This window comes from Mustela erminea, chromosome 6, assembly GCF_009829155.1.
Source record: "Mustela erminea isolate mMusErm1 chromosome 6, mMusErm1.Pri, whole genome shotgun sequence".
Classification (NCBI taxonomy): Eukaryota; Metazoa; Chordata; class Mammalia; order Carnivora; family Mustelidae; genus Mustela; species Mustela erminea.
Genome location: NC_045619.1, coordinates 34509851 through 34529022, shown reverse-complemented (window position 1 = coordinate 34529022; position 19172 = coordinate 34509851). Strand labels below are relative to the sequence as shown.

The 19172-nt window shown below is 34.5% G+C and overlaps 1 long non-coding RNA gene across 1 annotated transcript in view; it reads left to right on the top strand.

Moving 5' to 3' along the window:
- Positions 1-666: 666 nt before the first annotated feature.
- The window catches only part of LOC116592347, a 31888-nt gene continuing 13382 nt past the window's right edge, over positions 667-19172 (top strand). The window contains exon 1 of the long non-coding RNA XR_004286456.1: positions 667-725. This is a non-coding gene — a long non-coding RNA (uncharacterized LOC116592347). The remainder of the gene's footprint in view (positions 726-19172) is intronic.

Sequence of the window (19172 nt, the reverse complement as noted above, 5' to 3'; positions counted from 1 at the left end):
GTTTCTTGCACATCTGGATTTAGCTGGTGGTTTCAGTAACATGGGTTTTTTTCAACAACAGTCTACATTTAATTTCAGGATTTTGTATTAAGAGCATTGGAGAAAATTTGTCAGGCTGGGTAATTATTCCTTGTAATGGAAGTTTGAGCTGGCAAGATAACCATAGATAGCCTTTCATATTTCCACACAGGAAAACTATCAATACATGAATAGTGAGATATTCAGAAAGTCAGGAATATAAAAATCATGATGCTTATTTGACCTGACATCTAACTTTAAAGGAAAGTGTTGTGAAGGATCAACCAAAGGATAAAACTATAATTAGTCCAGATGTGTAGTCAGAGTTTGGAGTCAAGTTGGACCTTGTCTTAAAGTTGGAGAGATGAAGAACAACTTAATGTGTAAATTGCTGAGAAACATTCCTGTGGCATTCCCAACGGTATATATTGAAAACAAAAGCTATATTGAATGATTGATATAGGCCAATTAGCATTACAATTTGATGTTCTATTTATAGCTTGAAATAGATCCCATACTGTATTATCATTTCTATTTTACAAGGGGGGAGGTTGAAATATGGTGAATATTAATGTTCTTACCAATATGTTCTTTCAATACATTTTGATATTTTAAAATGCATGCTCTTTTTGTCTTCTCTTCTAGAATCTGTTTTCCATGTGGATAGGATTTGTCAAGGAAAAACTGCACTGGATAAAGATATACAGGTAAGAAAGACTTTATTCAAGACTATTCTGATAGGAGACAGAGACCCCAAAATGGTCTGAACTCAACTCCATGGGGGAAAAAAAGAATGCAAGAGTTTTAAGGAAAGGGGATAGATGGTTCTGGGCCATTGGCACTTGCTAATAGAGAAAGGGCTCTGAAATGTGTATAAATTTTGACTTAGTAATTCACCTTCTAAAATTTTAGTTCTCAAAAACAATCTAGGGACACCTGGGTGGCTCAGTCGTTAAGTGTCTGCCTGTGGCTCAGGGCATGATCCCAGGGTTCTAGGGTCAAGTCCCACATCGGGCTCCCTGCTCAGCAGGAAGTCTGCTTCTCCCTGTCCCTCTGCCTCTTCTTCCACCTGTGCTCTCTCACTTTCTCTCTCTTTCAAATAAATAAAATCTAAAAAAACAAACAAACAGAAAACAATCTAAGAAGCAGAGAAACATATTTTTATTTATCAGTGTATAATGTAGCATTAATTATAATAGTAAACACCTGGAAACAACCCACATGGGTAACACAAGGAAATTATTAAACAAACTGTTCTATCCAAATGAGGGCACACTGTGTAACCATTAGACAATGTTTGAGGTGTATATTTATAAATATAGAATTATATTTATGGTATTAATCAAATGAAGTATACAGATCATACTTATTTATGTGGAATATATACCATTTTAAAAATACTGTATCTTAGTATACATACTACTCTATGAAGTAGAAAAATATTGACTAATATGGAGTTAAAATTTAGCAGTTTTTATTTATAAATTGTGGGATTAAGGTGATATTATTTTACCCTTCTGTATTTTTTAATTTTACCTAGAATTAAAGCATCACTTGTGTAATTAGAGGAATAAGGAAAATGAGAGACGTTTAAAAAGGGAGAGAGAGAATGTAAAAGGAATTAAAAATAAATGCTTGAAAATTTAGTAAAATGAAGTTGAAATGATTGCCAAATTCATACAAAATTAGTATCTTAATAGTAATGGATGGTATTTCATTAGGGATTTTTTACTTGTGACAAATAGAAAAAGTCAACTCTAGTTTACATAAATCGTAACAATAACAAAATCATAAGATATATATGTATGATATACAATTTTAAACTTTGGATTGAATTGTAGTATATATGTATGTTAATATTTATTAGATGAAAACATGTTTGTGGCTTAGATATGTGGAACGGATACGCAGACATCTGGCTTTAGTCATGACTGAAGTGGGATCATCAGGCCCAGCTTCCCTTCACCACTTCGCTGTTTGTTGTTGTGCTGTCTGTATCTCTAGTACTACATAGGCTTGCTGTACATTAAGTTATATGTTTTTGTATTTGTTAACAAATTAATACCCAATGAGCTAGAGATGTGCCCTGCCATGGGGTATATATATACTCAAGGCCAGGAGATAAAATGTTCTGTAATTGGGTTAGTTCAGGTGAGATCTTCAGCACTTCAATTATATGGAGTGAATAGAGAAAAAATGGCTTTCCAGCTGAAAATCCGGGTACTATTATATATGTAAAAGAGTTTTTCATCTAAGAATGATCTGGTGACCACTAAGAGTATGAATTGTAAAAGTTTAAGTTAGGAATTGTAACCAGGATAGCCAAATAGTAAACTACTGTAATGACTGTTCTGTACCAATCAATGAATAAGTAATACGGATATGAATTAATACAGAAGCAGTAACAGTATTATATATTACAATGTGAAATAAAGCTATGCATATTATCATACTGTAAGATAATATACTGTGATATATTATAATAGATATATATCTTATATAATGGACATACATTAATTGAAAGAAATGATAATAGCACAGTAATTCTCAAATTAAAACAAATTAAATGATGTCTTTACATTAATTCATAAGACTTATGTGTAATTTCATGAGCTTTGCGAAAAATTCTTTATTCCTCTAAAAGCTAACCTTATCTCTTTGGAAAAGATGGTTCTAGAAAACAATGAACAAGCACAAATGCATAGAACTAAAGGAGAAAATTTTTTTGAAATTTTTGTGAAGTATAAGGAAAATTTCTGAGTGGAACGATTTATAAAATACATTTAATTCTTAGCACATCATGTCTTTCAGCACCCTCCTGATATTTTAATAGTAGAAGCAAAGATGCAGGATGTTGTTACTTTTAAGAATCCTAGCTCAGAGTTGGGGCGCCTGGGTGACTCAGTGGGTTAAAGCCTCTGCCTTTGGCTCAGGTCATGATCCCAAGGTCCTGGGATCGAGTCCCACATTGGGCTCTCTGCTCAGCAGGGAGCCTGCTTCCCTTCCTCTCTCTCTGCCTGCCTCTTTGCCTACTTGTGATCTCTCTGTCAAATAAATAAATAAATAAATAAATAAATAAATAAATAAAAGAATCCTAGCTCAGAGCAACACTGAATCTCAGTTTTGTCATTTACTATTAGTGTTTTAATTGCTGTGTGCCTCAGTTTCTTCATCTGAAGGTAAGTCTTAATTTGGGATTTAATTCAGGGATCAAATGAATTTTATATATATATATATATATATATATATGTATATATATATATACAAAACAGTATCTGTCATATAAGAAATATTTCAAAATTAGTACACATTGTTAATATCTAATATGATTGATTTTTATTTGCATTTAGAAGCACAATAAACTATTTTCTAACAAAATGTACTGTTTTTTAATAGAAATATTATATATTGCCACCTACATTCCAACTTTTTTGTTGTTTACATGGAATTTATAATGTGAACATTAAATTGTCTTTATTAGAAAAAACTCCTTCTAAGTAATTCAGAAGACCACTATCATACACCGTAATTGAGCTGCAATCACAATAAAACTCCAACAATCATTGACCAATTTAAAGTGATTTCCTATCATTACCATTGTTTAGAACAGACAATATCTTCTATTTTTTCTAGGTCATCTATATTTTACATCCATTTTTTGCTACCTTATAATCTTTAAAATTTTTCATGTTATTATGTAGAAATTATATCCTCGTGCCTTGAAAAACAAAGAATTTGCCTTTGAAAGAGAAATGGAACTATTTCAAGCTCTATAAACATGAAAGGAAGACACATACAGATAGTCACATCAAGTGTATGCTCAACAAAAATTTTAGGAAACAATGAGAATGAGTGGAAAATTTGATGGGGGAGTGGGAGAGAATGGTATTGTAGATAGAAAAATAAAAAGAAATCTGAAAAACAGCCTAAGATGTGTAATCTGTCAGTTTATCTGTTCAATGGTCAGCATCGGATGTTGAACCTACTCTTCCTAGAGTGTCTACTAGAATCTTTTTACTAATTATCATGTAAATGCAAACTGGTCACTTAATTTATAAGCAATCATAGTAAAAACTAAATTTTAAAAATGGTGTCAACAGACTTCTGATATCAACAAATTTAGTAGATTCAGATCAAAACAGATGTTTTACAAGAGTTACAATCAGGTTCTGAGCAGTAGGTGATATCACATAACCATATGATAAATTTGGAAGTATTCAAAGTAATTCGATTTTTGTAGGTTTAAGCATGTTGATTGCAGTAATTTGCCTTTTAAAAAGCATTCCTTGGAACAAAGTGTCTCAGAATAAGTAAGAAAAAAATAACAATCAAATATATGATTTATAAACTTGAAACTTATCATCTACTTTCATATTTAAGGATGGCTGCCTTTGCTAGAAATGAGTTCTGATTAATCAGTAGGGAGACATAATGAAGTTGGACAACAGAATATCTGTATATTTTATGTCTCACAGTGGTATGCTGGAGCCAATATACATTTTCCTTTGACAGAGATCTTTGTCCCAATTCTGTGTTCAGTAACAACATATTAGTAACTTAAAATTGTCCATGGTGGGAGTATCAACACCATGAAAATCAACAAATACTTTAACAGCATTTTATTTATCTATTTTTCCATCATAGAGTCATACTCCTCATATCTCCTCTAGTTGAAAAACAGCCTCACTTCTTTGAGAAAATTGAAGACACTGAGTCATTTCTCCCAAAAATATGTGTGTTATGAAGTATAGAGAAAATAATCCAACTATTGGAGATGTGATTAATATACCTGTAGATGTGGGCGCCATTAATCTCCCCCAAACAAAACAAACTAATAACGAATCAAAAAGACAAAAGCTTTCAGAACTATAGTTCCAGGTTTTTACACTCATAAGGGAGATAACTAGGTTTTTCCAACCAAATTTAGAGACACTAAGAATACTACATTTTAGAAAAGAAAACTACTGAACATGAGAACAGTATTGAAATGATGACTTCAGAAAGAGCAGAGATGATGTCAGACTCTATCTAACACCTGTTTAGAAAGTGTAATACTTTGGGGGCACCTCGGTGGCTCAGTGGGTTAAAGCCTTTGCCTTTGGCTCAGGTCATGATCTCAGAGTCCTGGGATTGAGCACCGCATCGGGCTCTCTACTCAGTGGGGAGCGGGCTTCCCTTCCTTTCTCTCTCTGCCTGCCTTTCTGCCTACTTGTGATCTCTGTCAAATAAATAAAATCTTAAATCTTAAAAAAAAAAAAATGTAATACTTTGGTATGGGTCTTCATTTTGCCTAAATCTGGCAATAGTTCCAAAATGTGATTGTAAATATTTATCATTTCCCTGCACAATAAAATACGGGGACTCTATATCCCAGGTAAAAGCAGTACGGCACACAGAGAAAAGTGAACTGTTAAAGATCGTGTTAGGGTGAGACTTGGCAAGACTGAATGAGGCATCTTTTACTCATGTCATAAATAAAATATCAGAAAGATAAGGAGTTTAATTCTTATGTGAAAAACATGACTTGCAACAGAAAAATTGATAAGTGGCATATCAAGTTCCTTCTGCAGGCCAAACCATTTGGAGTTTGGCATCTGGTATTAACAGTCAATAGGTGACTGACTGCATAAATATACAGAACATGATAGAAGAAAAACACCTGCAATATTTGATCACAAATCTGTTTCTTTTTTTTTTTTTTCTTTAGAGATTTTATTTATTTATTTGACAGAGATCACAAGCAGGCAGAGAGGCAGGGAAGCAGGCTCCCTGCTGAGCAGAGAGCCCTATCCAGGGCTTGACCTCAGGACCCTGAGATCATGACCTGAACTGAAGGCAGAGGCTTAACTCACTGAGCCAACCAAGTACCCCCACTAATGTGATTGGCTCAACCAGAAAAAACACCAGTAGGGACTTTTTGTTGTGGTTATGATACTGCTGTATTGAGTCCCAAACTCCTGGAGGAAAATAAGCTTGTATTTCTATTCTGCCTCCCCCCACTTCCTTTCCAAAGTAATTCAGTTGTGATTTTTGAAAAGGGAGCAATTATGGGAAGGAAATCTCAACAGCAGGTCAGTACTATAGAGAGGAACAGTACCAAGCCAGGTCCAGCCAGAAGACAATACCACACCAATTATTTTAATAGGGGATATTTACTGTAAAATATTTTGTATTATTACTGAAATAAAACCCAAAATGGAACCACAAAGATAGCCCTGAGAGAGTAACTGAAAAGACCTACTACCACCCTGGGAGAAGGGGCTGGAGTTACTGCATTTTAGAAGCTTAGATGCCAGGCAGTCTTGGAACCCAGTCCTCTGAGATGTATGCACAGTTAACTCGTGCTGAATTTTCTGGTTATCGGAAGAGGCAAGAAGAAGCTGGTTTCACAGGACAGAGTATGTTGTAGCTGCCCAGGATGGCGTGTTGCAGTGATGACCCTCTCAAGAACTGGAAGCAAGCAGTTGGGGACGGTCTCTTCTTCCTCCAGACTTCCAGAGTGCCTCTAACATCCATTGGTCAGAGCCTAACAAAGAGCCAAGGGCCAAGAAAGATGTGGTTCACAGAACCCCAGCCTTCCTATCCCAGAGTAGGGAGAAAAGACTGGATTTGAAGCTGAGGCAAAGCTGGAACTTGGAACTGATCAGCAAAAACAACTACTATATCTACTTTATTACAGGCTATTGAGCTTTATAGTGGTTTTTTATATAGAGATAGATAAAATAGTGCACTACTGTTCTGGTAAAAATGCAATTTTCAAACCTAAAGTACTCAGATTTTTTTGTCCCCCCTCGAGGATAAACTTCATTACGACTGTGTGATAAATGGAGAAGATACAAAAAGTTTTGACTCCATATAAATCAAAATGCTGTAAACTATTGTTACAGAATAGAATGTAAACACTTTAAACCATAAAGAGTTATCTCTACCCAAACAGTGGTGGTAGAAGAGGCTATGGTAGATGTCTGTTGAATTTGTGCATATCACATCTGGCAAGACTGTGCTCAGTATTTTGCATGTCACATCTCCCTCTTTCACATGCCATGAGAGAATTCTGCTCTCAACTTCAAGAGTAACCACTGGTAGATTTATGGCCATCAACATATTCTTTTCCCCTCTCTGCAGTTATTGGCTCAGATATAAACATACCATTCATTTTAGCCTAGGGTTTCTCAATATTGACACTATTGACACTCTGAGTCAGGTAATTCTTTGTGGGGAGGGCTGTCCTGCACACTGTAGGATTTTCACCAACATGCCTAACCTCTGTTCATTAGATTCTAGTAGCATCTATCCATTGCATTCCAGTTATAACAAGCAGAAACATGTCTGGATACTGACAGATGTTCTCATTGGTGAAAAATTTCCTCCAGTTGAAGACCACTGATTAATACAAAAAGAGATGCCAAGATTCATTTTTTTAATTGTGGGCATATAGAAACTCTTGGGTTGCAGAGTGGCTACAACCATCTGGAAACCACAAAAAAGTTGGAAGATATGAAAAGGTCAACCTAATTAAAGCCGGAAGAAGAAATTGAGAAAGAAAATCCTAATCACATTGTGATTAATGTGATTAATATAATTAATCACATTACCAATAGTAGCTACACTGCTGAGCTCAATGTATCTTCCCAATACAGCAGTAGTAGCTATACCGCTTAGCTCAATATATATTTTCTGATTCAGATTTTCTGTTTCATGAGACAGAAAAAGACCCAAAGATCATAGGTAGGAAGTTGTATAATGTGCTGCTTTCTTACATTTCATGATATTTAACATATATACATATGTATATGTTTGTGCTTGTGTATGAGTGTGTATACTTGTGATATAGGAGAAATAAAGTTGTTTCAGGGAGGTGTGTCTCCTTAAGCTCATGGTATTATATTGTTACTTCATGTTGAAGTATTTAAAAAAATCTTGCATTCATTTGAGCTAGTCTTATTATAGAAGTCACTTATACAGTAGTAAAGTCTAATTAATTATAATGATTAGAAGCTCTAATTGTAAACTACCACTTGGCTTTAAACAAATAGAACAAGTTATTTACCTTTGAATAGATAAATTTAAGACTAGTAAAAATAAAATAAACAATAGAAAAATGACACTGATGTTCTTAGCAAAATGAAGTCTATCGTTTCTGAAAAATCTGTAGGAAGGAATATCATCTTTCTCTTTAAGCAGCTTCTGCTTTCTAAGTCAAATTCATATCCAAACTTTTTCTAAACAAAGGGCATTCAAATATAAAGTGCTAAAGAATACAATAGTGGTTTAGAATGTTGCTTTAAACAAAAATCCCATCTAATAAATTTAATATACTTAGGCCACATAATATATTCTTCATTCTTAAATAACTCCCAAAGTATCCACAATGCTAATGCAATTGAGTCTCTTCCAGTAAAAGGCAGCTCCTGTTAGCATACTAAGTTCATAAAAAATGATGACATTTAGATGAACATTGTAGAGTGAAATGGAACGGTAGTATCTGTTGGCTTAAAAGAAGTTATTGCTTTGATTTCTACAATAATTCTAAAACATCTTTCTTGGTTCTAAAGGAACACAAATATTGATGTGTTCTATGACCTAGAAAAAGACTGCAGGGGAATAAATAGAACAAACAAAAAACCCAAGAGTCTATTGTCTGTAATGAAACCGTGGATCTATTCTAAGCTATTGTTTTGTTACATTCCATTCTTGTTTGTTAATCTGAAGTTTATAGAATGTGGAGAAACTTGTTGTCTGTCTAGTGATTTATCTATACAGTTTTTTACTCTATTTTAAGTAGTTTTGAACCTACAGCTCTCTAGATACCATTCTGAAAGAACACAAGTAAAGTTATATTTACTTCATATATTTAAAGACAAAGAACTTTAAATCTTTGCTAAAAAATCTATTTCTGCTCCTTTGCCATCCTGCCTCTTTCAAGATGCTTTTTTGCATCGCCCTTTTGTGTATTTAAAGCTCTTCTTAATGACACTTCTCAGGAAATAAACATTTGCCTATCATTCTTCTATTAAATAAAGATTTCAAATGAGTCAGAGAACTTTCTACTTCCATAGAACCCACCATTTACCACCAAATTTTTTTTTAAGATTTTATTTATTTATTTGACAGAGAGAGAGAATCACAAGTACACAGAGAGGCAGGCAGAGAGGCAGTCAGAAAGATAGGGGGGAAGCAGGATCCCGGCTGAGTAGAGAGCCCGACGCGGGGCTCGATCCCAGGACACTGAGATCATGACCTGAGCTGAAGGCAGAGGCTAATACCCATTGAACCACCCAGGCGCCCCTACCAACAAAATTCTTAATACTATCATTTAATGCTTATTGTCTCAGTTTCTTACTTCTACATGTCTCCTACAATCTAACCCCTCCTCTATAATTCTACTCAAATTATTTTTTTCAAAGACAGCCAATAACCAAATTGATATATTTTATTTCACCGGACTTCTTACATTAGGATATTTGTTAGGATTTAATAGTCCCTTCTCAAAAAAAAAAAAAAAAAAAATTTACTATTAAATTTCTTATTACAGTTTCCATTACTTTGCCTGATTTTATCTTATTGTTTTAAAGATTTTATTGATTTTTTTTTGTCATAGAGAGAGGGAGAGAGAGTAAGTAGGGGGAATGGCAGGCTGAGGGAGAAACAGGCTTCCCGCTGAACAAGGTGCCAATGCGGTACAGGATCCCAGGACACTGGGATCATGACTTGAGCAAAAGGCAGACACTTAACCAACTGAGTCACCCAGCCATCCCCACTCTGCCTGATTTTAAATTTAACAGGAGATTGTCCCAACAACTTCTCTTTTCATTCCTTATACTGTCTTTGGGCAGCTCACTCCATTTAGGTGGCTGACATTGAAGCCATATCTTTTTATATGTGTCCTTTAAAAGCCTGAGGAATTTCTCTTCTATTCCAAATTTTATGAAAGTTTTTTTTAAATATAATATGTTTAATATACATTGTTTTTTAATTTTGACAAATGGATTTTCTGCATCTATTGAAATAATATATATTTTTAAATTTTTCCTTTTTAGTTTAATACAGACAATTTTCAAAAGTTTCTACCTTACATACACACCTTACACCTTAGTTTTTCAAAATTTAAGCCCTGAAATTTTTCGAACTATGGTAAACCCAACTTGGTCATGATGTATTAGATTAGATTTACTGAAACCATATTCATTATTTGTGTAACTATGTTTATGAGAATATGGTTCTGTAGTTTACTGTTACTGTAATTTCTTTGTTTTAGCATTACTAGGGTAATGCTAGCTTCATAGGATTCATTTTGAAGTAGTCTCTCTTTTTCAATTGCATTTTAACTTGTCTCTCTACCTCTCTTGATCATCTATGGCCTTTTATATGACGGCAGCCAGAGAGAGCCAGTTAAAAATGTAAATCAGGCCATGTCTCATCTTTTCATACTGATGAGTGTTTACTACATTTATATCTAAAAAAGCGCCAGACTGCCATTCCCAAAGACTCATTTTATGTGAGAATGATATACATAACCATTCCTGGCAGTGAACTGGGTAATACTTCGGTTCAGTTGCAGACAAGAGAAAGTGCTTTTGTAGGAATGACTATAACCATGTCCTATGAGGCTTACAAATCACCGGGAGACCAAGAGTGGCACGTTCTAGGCCAAGCTTCCTGGTATTGACCAAACTGCTAATGAGGCCTCAGGAAGCTGCCACCTCAGAAAGCTTGCTGCAATGTGTATCAATAAATCGATCCTTTATACTATACTTCTCTGTCCTACTTAATTCAGTTCTGAATTGAAAATCACAGATTTTTAGAATCTCATTTTCTCAGAACAGTTGAGCTGCAAAGGAGTTTAAAAATGTGTAGATTTTTATTTTTCTATTTGTGTGCTTGTTGGTGGATTTTTTAAAAAGATTTTATTTATTTATTTGAGAGAGTGAGTGTGTGTGTGTGTGTGTGTGAGAGAGATAGAGAGAGAGAGAGAGAGAGCGAGCGCTTACGTGGTGATGAGGGACAAAGTGAGAAGCAGAAGCATACTCCCCACCGAGCAGGAAGCCCAACACAAGGCTCCATCCTAGGACCCTGGGATAATGACCTGAGCCGATGGCAGATGCTTAACTGACTGAGCCACCCAGGCCCTCCTGTTGGTGGAGTTTTATATTGTTGTTTAGTTGGTTTATTGTTTTTTATTTGTTTAGTTTATTAGCTCAGAAGTGTTTATAAAGAGATTAGAATGGGAAATGAATAACCAATTTCCAGATGATGACTCCCTCATATGGTAGCCTTGGATTTTTGCGTTGTAAAAACTCTGGTCAGTTAAATAATAATTATTTCTGACTATACCTTCTGATTTGCTCCATACATAAAAGATATAATATTAAGAATACAGAAAATAATAATCATATTCTCTTTGAACATCATGATATTTCTATGTGATTCAAATATTTTAATTAATCAAATATTTAAATTATTTTATGGTATAGAATATAGGGATGTATTCACAGGATGAAATGCTGGTCTTTTTAAGTGCAACTTCTTCATGTTTAAAACATTGGCCTTAGTTTTTGTACCTTCTGAGCTTCTAAGAATGATATTGATATTAGGATTAATCACTTATGTTTCAGTGTGTAGCATATGCATACACTTACACACTCTGAGCAGTTCATTCAGTATGTATTGCTCTCCCACCCAGTCAATATCAGAAATGATACAATCAAATTAAGTAATTTTACTATAAGACAGAAATGAACACTGCAAAATTGTTAAGTAATAAACATTACATTACTTACAATAAAGCTTATACAATATGTTTTGGACATCCTGACATTAACTTAGATTCCTTTGTTTTTTTTAAGTGCAAAATATTGTTTTTATTTTTTTTATTAACATATAATGTATTATTTTCCCGAGGAGTACAGGTCTGTGAATCATCAAGCTTACACACTTCACAGCACTCACAATAGCATATATCTTCCCCAGTGTCCATAACCCAGCCACCCTATCCCTGTCACCCACCCCTTAGCAACCTTCAGTTTACGTCCTGAGATTAAGAGTCTTTTATGGTTTGTGTCTCTCCTGATCCCATCTTATTTCATTCCCCTCCACCCCCTACATCCCTACCTTGCCTCTCAAATTCCACATGTAAAAGGTCATATGATAATTGTCTTTCTCTGATTGACTTATTTACTTAGCATAATACCCTCTAGTTCCATCCATTTCTTTGCAAATGGCAAGATTTTGTTTCTCTTGATGGCTGCATAGTATTCCATTGTGTGTACATATACCACATCTTCTTTATCCATTCATCTGTTGATGGACATCTAGGTTCTCTACATAGTTTGGCTATTGTGGACATTCCTGCTATAAACATTCAGGTGCACATGCCCCTTCAGGTCACTACCTTTGTAAATTTAGGGTAAATATACAATAGTGAGATTGCTGGGTTATAGGGTACCTCTATTTTCAACTTTTTGAGGAACTTCCACACTGTTTCCAGAGTGGGTGCACCAGCTTGCATTTCCCACCAACAGTATAGGTGGAAAATGCAATCCTCTCCAACATCTGTCATTTCCTAACTTTAGTCATTCTAACTGGTGTGAGGTGGTATCTAACTATGGGTTTGATTTGTATTTCCCTGATGCTGAGTGATGTGGAGCACTTTTTCATTTAGTCATTCTAACTGGTGTGAGGTGGTATCTAACTATGGGTTTGATTTGTATTTCCCTGATGCTGAGTGATGTGGAGCACTTTTTCATGTGTCTGTTGGCCATCTGGATGTCTTCTTAGCAGGAATGTCTGTTCATGTCTTCTGCCCATTTCTTGATTGGATTATTTGTTCTTTGGGTGTTGAGTTTGATAAGTTCTTTATAGATTTTGGATACTAGCCCTTTATCTGATATGTCATTTGTGAATATCTTCTCCCATTCTGTCAGTTGTCTTTTGGTTTTGTTGGCTATTTCCTTTGCTGTGCAAAAGCTTTTTGATCTTGATGAAGTCCCAGTAGTTCATTTTTGCCCTTACTTCCCTGCCTTTGGAGATGTTTCTAGGAAGAGACTTTAATTGCAAAATATTTCAGAACATTGTTCTTTTGGGGTTTGCTCAGTTTTGGTATGTTTACCCACACCCAAACCCATAGGCATACACACATACACATACATATACATATACATATACATATGCATATACATATACATATACATATTCATATACACTCACACTGCCTATCATGACTCTTTGTGGACTACAGCAAACTAATATATCATAGATCTACTCTGCAAGCAAGATTGAAAAAGATGTCACTATGTGAAAACCGTCATCAGAACTATTCTATATTTAGATTCCAAATCGTGCTCTCATTGTTACATTTATACATGTAGTTCCTTTCAACGGAAGTGTTTTACTAACTCACTAGACCACAGTATTTAACCTATTATTTTCATTTCTCTCTTTTTAAAAGTTTCTCATTATTTTAAGAGGTACTGCTTGCTACTAATGTGCCTTTTTTTTTCAAAGATTTTATTTATTTATTTGACAGGTAGAGATCACAACTAGGCAGAGAGGCAGGCAGAGAGAGTGAGAGAGGAGGAAGCAGGCTCCCTGCTGAGCAGAGAGCCCAATAAGGGGCTCAATCCTAGGACCCTGGGATCATGACCCGAGCCAAAGGCAGAGGCTTTAACCCACTGAACCACCCAGGCACCACTACTCATTTGCCATTATAAATATAACTGCCTTATTTTAACTCCTATGTAACATTTTGGCACCCAGCCATATTTTGTTCATGTTAAATTCAGTAAACAAATCATAAGACACTTGTCTAACAACACTGAGTGTTAAAGCTTATGAGACAAGGTAGTGCCTTTAAAATATTTCCTTTCTTGTCTCAAACTGAGTGTTTCCTAACTTACTTTAAATGTTTCATCAACATTTAAAAACAAAGATAAGCAATTATGAATAGCGTTTATGACCAGTTTTAAAAATTCCAAACATTCAAATAAAAATTCCAGATTTTTGATACTTGGACCCATAGTAGCTCTTGTGGCTTTGTAGGAAGCAATGATTCCTTTAAGATAAAAACATCTATTTAAGAGTATTTACTTTACTTTGTGCTTGGATTTGGAAATAACCCCAGGCAGATTTTAACAGCATGTTAAATTATCATTAAATACATGTTAAGAGATTGCTGAATTGTGTGAACAAAGTCAGATTCAAAAATGTTTTTTAGGCAACATTTTCTGTTAGTTTTTAAAACTGCTCACTTTATTCAACACTCCATCTGTCTGTAATCTTACTCATCAGGAGGAAAATTCTATTTGTTTTAAAAATGTATATGGGGAGATTGTTCCCATAACCTGGTAGAGCTCTTTCCTGTGTAAGCTATGCAGAAAAAAAGTTCTGTCAGTGTGCTTAGAATTCATCAGGAGGTAATGATATTGTTTGGTTACTATAGACAGAATTAATGGATAACAGTAACTTCTTTTCTTCTTGGCTTCAAATAAATGACGAGACCTCTTGGATTTTAAAAAGCAAATTAGTTCAGTATTTGTAAATTTATCGATGATGAGGAGTAAATCTTTAAGACTCACTGAACAATTGTTCAGCTATTCTCAACCCATACACACCTGTTCATCTATCCATCATTCAGCTTAGGGTTTATAACTTCAAGAGTATTTAATAAATATATGCCACAGAACTCAACAGGGGATGTTTATACAAAAGCAGTCAACAAAATCATTTTTGTTTGTTTGTTTGCAAAACTGTTGAGAGAGAGAAAAAGAGAGAGCATGTGTTGTGTGTGCGTGTGTCTGTAGTCTCCAGTGAAGGTTTCTTTTTTTTTTTTTTTTAAAGATTTTATTTATTTATTTGACAGAGAGAGATCACAAGTAGGCAGAGAGGCAGGCAGAGAGAGAGGAGGAAGCAGGCTCCCTGCTGAGCAGAGTGCCTGATGCGGGACTCGATCCCAGCACCCTGAGATCATGACCTGAGCCGAAGGCAGCGACTTAACCCACTGAGCCACCCAGGCGCCCCTCCAGTGAAGGTTTCTAAAGATGATAAGGTCCTTCTCTCAAGAGATGCATTGCTTCCTGGGGAAGTGGAAAATTATAAATCATCAATTCTAAGGTATATACATTTCACATTGTAACAGCTCTAAAATTAGGATGTGTTTTACAATCAATAGCCAATAACAATTTGTTTGCCAAGCTGATGTTCCCATATAGTTGTCATTGTTTTCACATACATGAAACCTTGCTGTATGATGAAGAAAATGCCAACATCAAAAATGACTGAAGTAAGTGACACCTGGCTGGCTCAGTCAGTAGAGCACATGAATTTTGATCTCAGGGTTATGAGTTCAAGCCTCACATTGGTTGTAAAGATGAATTAAAAATAAAATCTTTAAGAAATTTAAAGAAACGTAGGATATGGCTTGGAAGAATATCCCAGAGGCAGCACTAAAGCTCTCTCTTAAAAGTTTTCCAATGTTTTTGATCATGGGGAATGATACTGTATAATAAGTATGAACAATCCTGAGTAAAAAAAAAAGTCAATTTAGCCGAAGTTGAAGTTGGAATACGCAATACTTTTAAAAATACTTTGCTTTCATTACGTCACTTATTTTTTCTTTCTTATGTGTGTCCAAGAGTATCACATGATAAAATATTTTTAAATAAGTCTAGAATAGCTATGCATATTAGTATAAGGTAATTCTAAGTAGAATGAAACATCATATAAATTATATATAAAAACTCAAGAGTAGGTTTTTATTTCTTAAAGGGTTGAAAGTCTCAATACATGATCGATACACCCAATGATGGCTTAGATTTGATGAAATACAGCAATGGTGATAGAACATGAAAACTAGTAAAAAAGGGGGAAAAAGAACTATGCAAGATAGAGTGAGAGTAATGAATTAGCATAGTTTGCAGAGTTCAAGGGAGTATTTGAAAGAGACATAACAGTGGAACTCAGTCTGGAAGGATGCACAATGTTTTACTAGCAGGGGAAATATCAAGGTTTTCCATGTAACACATAGAGAGACATGACAACACGTGGTGTTAAAAATAAAAGCCATAAATGCAGTTAAAGCATTTTGCAGAATGTGGTCCTTAAAGTGTTATTCCAGAGAAATGCTCAGCAATGAAAGTTGTCTGTGGCCAAATAAGCTTAAACAAAACTGCTTATTATAGTTTTCTTTTCCTTGGAAATTCTATAAAAATGCATTAATATATTAGGAGTTTGCTTTAATTATTTTGGCCTAAATGGATTTTAATCCAAGACACATGCTTGGTAAATGCCAGTTAAAAAAATGAATTAAAAAGGAAAGAGTACACAGAGATAGGACAAGTTATATAAAATAAGCCTTTTGCCTAAGATTCTTCAAAGGGATTGGGCTTTATTCTTGGAGAAATTAATAGCTATTAGGGGATGAGCAGAGAATCCTTGTTTGAAATTCAAAACCATTTTTTTAAACAAGTAAGTTTAAGTAAAAATTTATTTAATGAAGTTAAATGGCAGATTTTTAAGAAGAAAGAACAAGTGCTCTTTTTTCCCTATATAATGTTCAATATGAATGGTTATAATAATATAGTCTTGCTAAGTATATTTCTAAAATAACTTAAAACAGAAAAAAATGTGTATTGGCATATTTTGTTGATTTTCTATGAAGCACCTTCCTGCAAACTGTTTTTTTAAAATATTTATAAATTTATTGAAATATAGTTAAAATAGGGGCGCCTGGGTGGCTCAGTGGTTTAAGCCGCTGCCTTCGGCTCAGGTCATGATCTCAGGGTCCTGGGATCGAGTTCCGCATCGGGCTCTCTGCTCAGTAGGGAGCCTGCTTCCCCCTCTCTCTCTCTCTGCCTGCCTCTCTGCCTACTTGTGATCTCTCTCTGTCAAATAAATAAATAAAATCTTTAAAAAAAAAAAAGAAATATAGTTAAAAGAAAAAAAAGAAATATAGATAAATGTGATAATTCAGGAGAATTTAAATTACTAAGGAATAATTTTATGATTAAAAACATTTATTTTAAGGAAAAGTAAAATTAAATTTGTTTACAGTAGGATAATAATGTTTATAGCATTATGTGTAAATTTCATGTGTATATAAATCTATATTTACACATGAAATTTGAAAATTGATTTAATTTGCAACCTATTTTTCCAAAAACAGTATAAATTAACCATCCTTCTTAAAACATACACTAGAAATCACACCTTCTTGGATGTGATTGAGCAAAATAGTACTCTGGAATAAAACTCCAGGCAAAATTTGGTGTCTGTTTAATATTAATAATTGAGAAGCTTATCACCAGTTTTTAAGCAGCTCACAATAGGTAGAACACATTCTAACAAACTCTTAGAATAAATTACTTAAGTCACTCATACTGATGAGGATTGAAACTTGAGTGTGTTAACATTATATAGAGCAAGAGGATTTATTGTTTTGATGTGGCCAGATGTATTAGGCATGCCTTTGCATATCATTAAGTATGAAGTTAGATGCTGTTAAAGCCACAGGAGAAGAAACGTGACCTCCACAACAATGAACGGGTATCACATACACTAGTCAAATACACTGAACATTAACAAGGGATCAATGTATTGTTTTGAGTTAGAAATGTGATTGGTGAGTCAAGGCACTTTTTAATTCCCATATTTTCCACATCATATATAACTCTTTGGATTTTATTATTCTAATTTTTCTTTTGAAATAAAATGAAAACTGTAATGGATGTAAGGGGAATAATATAGCTTCAGGTCCCAGTTACTTCGTTGACACACACTTTTTTTCAGCAAGAGCAAAAGCAGCAGAAGGAACATCTGGATCTTTGGCTGACTGGCACTACAGAAAGTGACTGGTCACACATTGCTTACTTATATTGGTGTCCATTAACTTGCCTGAAGATCAGTCAGTTGGGGGGCTATCCGGGAGAACCTGCCCAGATGCGTGCCATATTCCTTTGATAGCCCTGTCATTGTCAAGAATTTGTTCAAGTTTACATGTCTAAGAATAAAATCTTGTTCAAGTTTCTGATGATTTCTTCCACATGTTAAGACCCTTTTTATGATGCAGAACAAAGGCCAAAAGAATTCCAGTGAAGACAAAAAGGAGGGTTCAAAAGATCCATTGGTTGACTCACATTTGATGAATTATTAAACTACAGTTTTCACCATGTGATAGAGAATTCATTTTTCAAAGTTCTAGATAAAATACAAATTCTACCAAAATAAAAGAGCCCTTCTGGCGTGACAGATTTACAACAAAGCTGAAAAGATTAATGACTACCTTAAAGAAATTTTATTTCCAAGTAATTCAAAGAAAGAAACAAGCTGATTCCATAATTTGACACCAGTGAATGAGCAGAACATTTATACAGTGAGAATATGACTTTCTCTTAGATGTCTATACCTAATTTGCAGAGGTTAACCACAAATTAAGATTTATAGTATATCAGGTTAGATGAGACCCGAAAAAAATAATAACTTTCCAATCTTTAATTCCTCGGCAAATGTCTGCTTTTGTCAGACTGTGCTGTAAGACCACCAATGATAGAAGTTCACTGCTTGCTCAGGCAGACAATGAGAATATATATCCTTCTTTTACATGGAAATCATTAACCCTTTTACTTAGGGCCAGTCATATCTGTAGTGACCATTGTATCCAGTCCCCCTCCTATTAGTCTGCTTTTTAACTATTTCAAAGCAACCATGGTATCCTACCACTCTTCCCATTTTGAGTTATTTCTTCTTCAGATTAGCAAATTCGGCTTTCCAACAGTTGTTTTTCAAATATTTTTCAGAACCATTTATTTTCCTTGTATACCTTTCAATTTGAATATACAACTCATACGGTAATCCTCACAACTAAGAATAAATGTAAATAAATCACCATTGTAGAATACAACTCATTGAGTAATAACAAGTTAAAATCCATTAGATAATTCAGATATTGCATATGATAGCTACAAGGAGACAGAAACTTCAAATATTATACATGGTAGATACAAGAAGACAAAAACTTCACAAGGCATCCCAGAGATATGAAAATTCAGAAGGTTACTATTTGCTTTTCCTGACATGGCAATGAGAGTGCCTTGATTCTCTTTACCTTCCTAGACTCAGACTCATTATTCCCCATGCTGACTAACATAGAAAACTATTTGTAC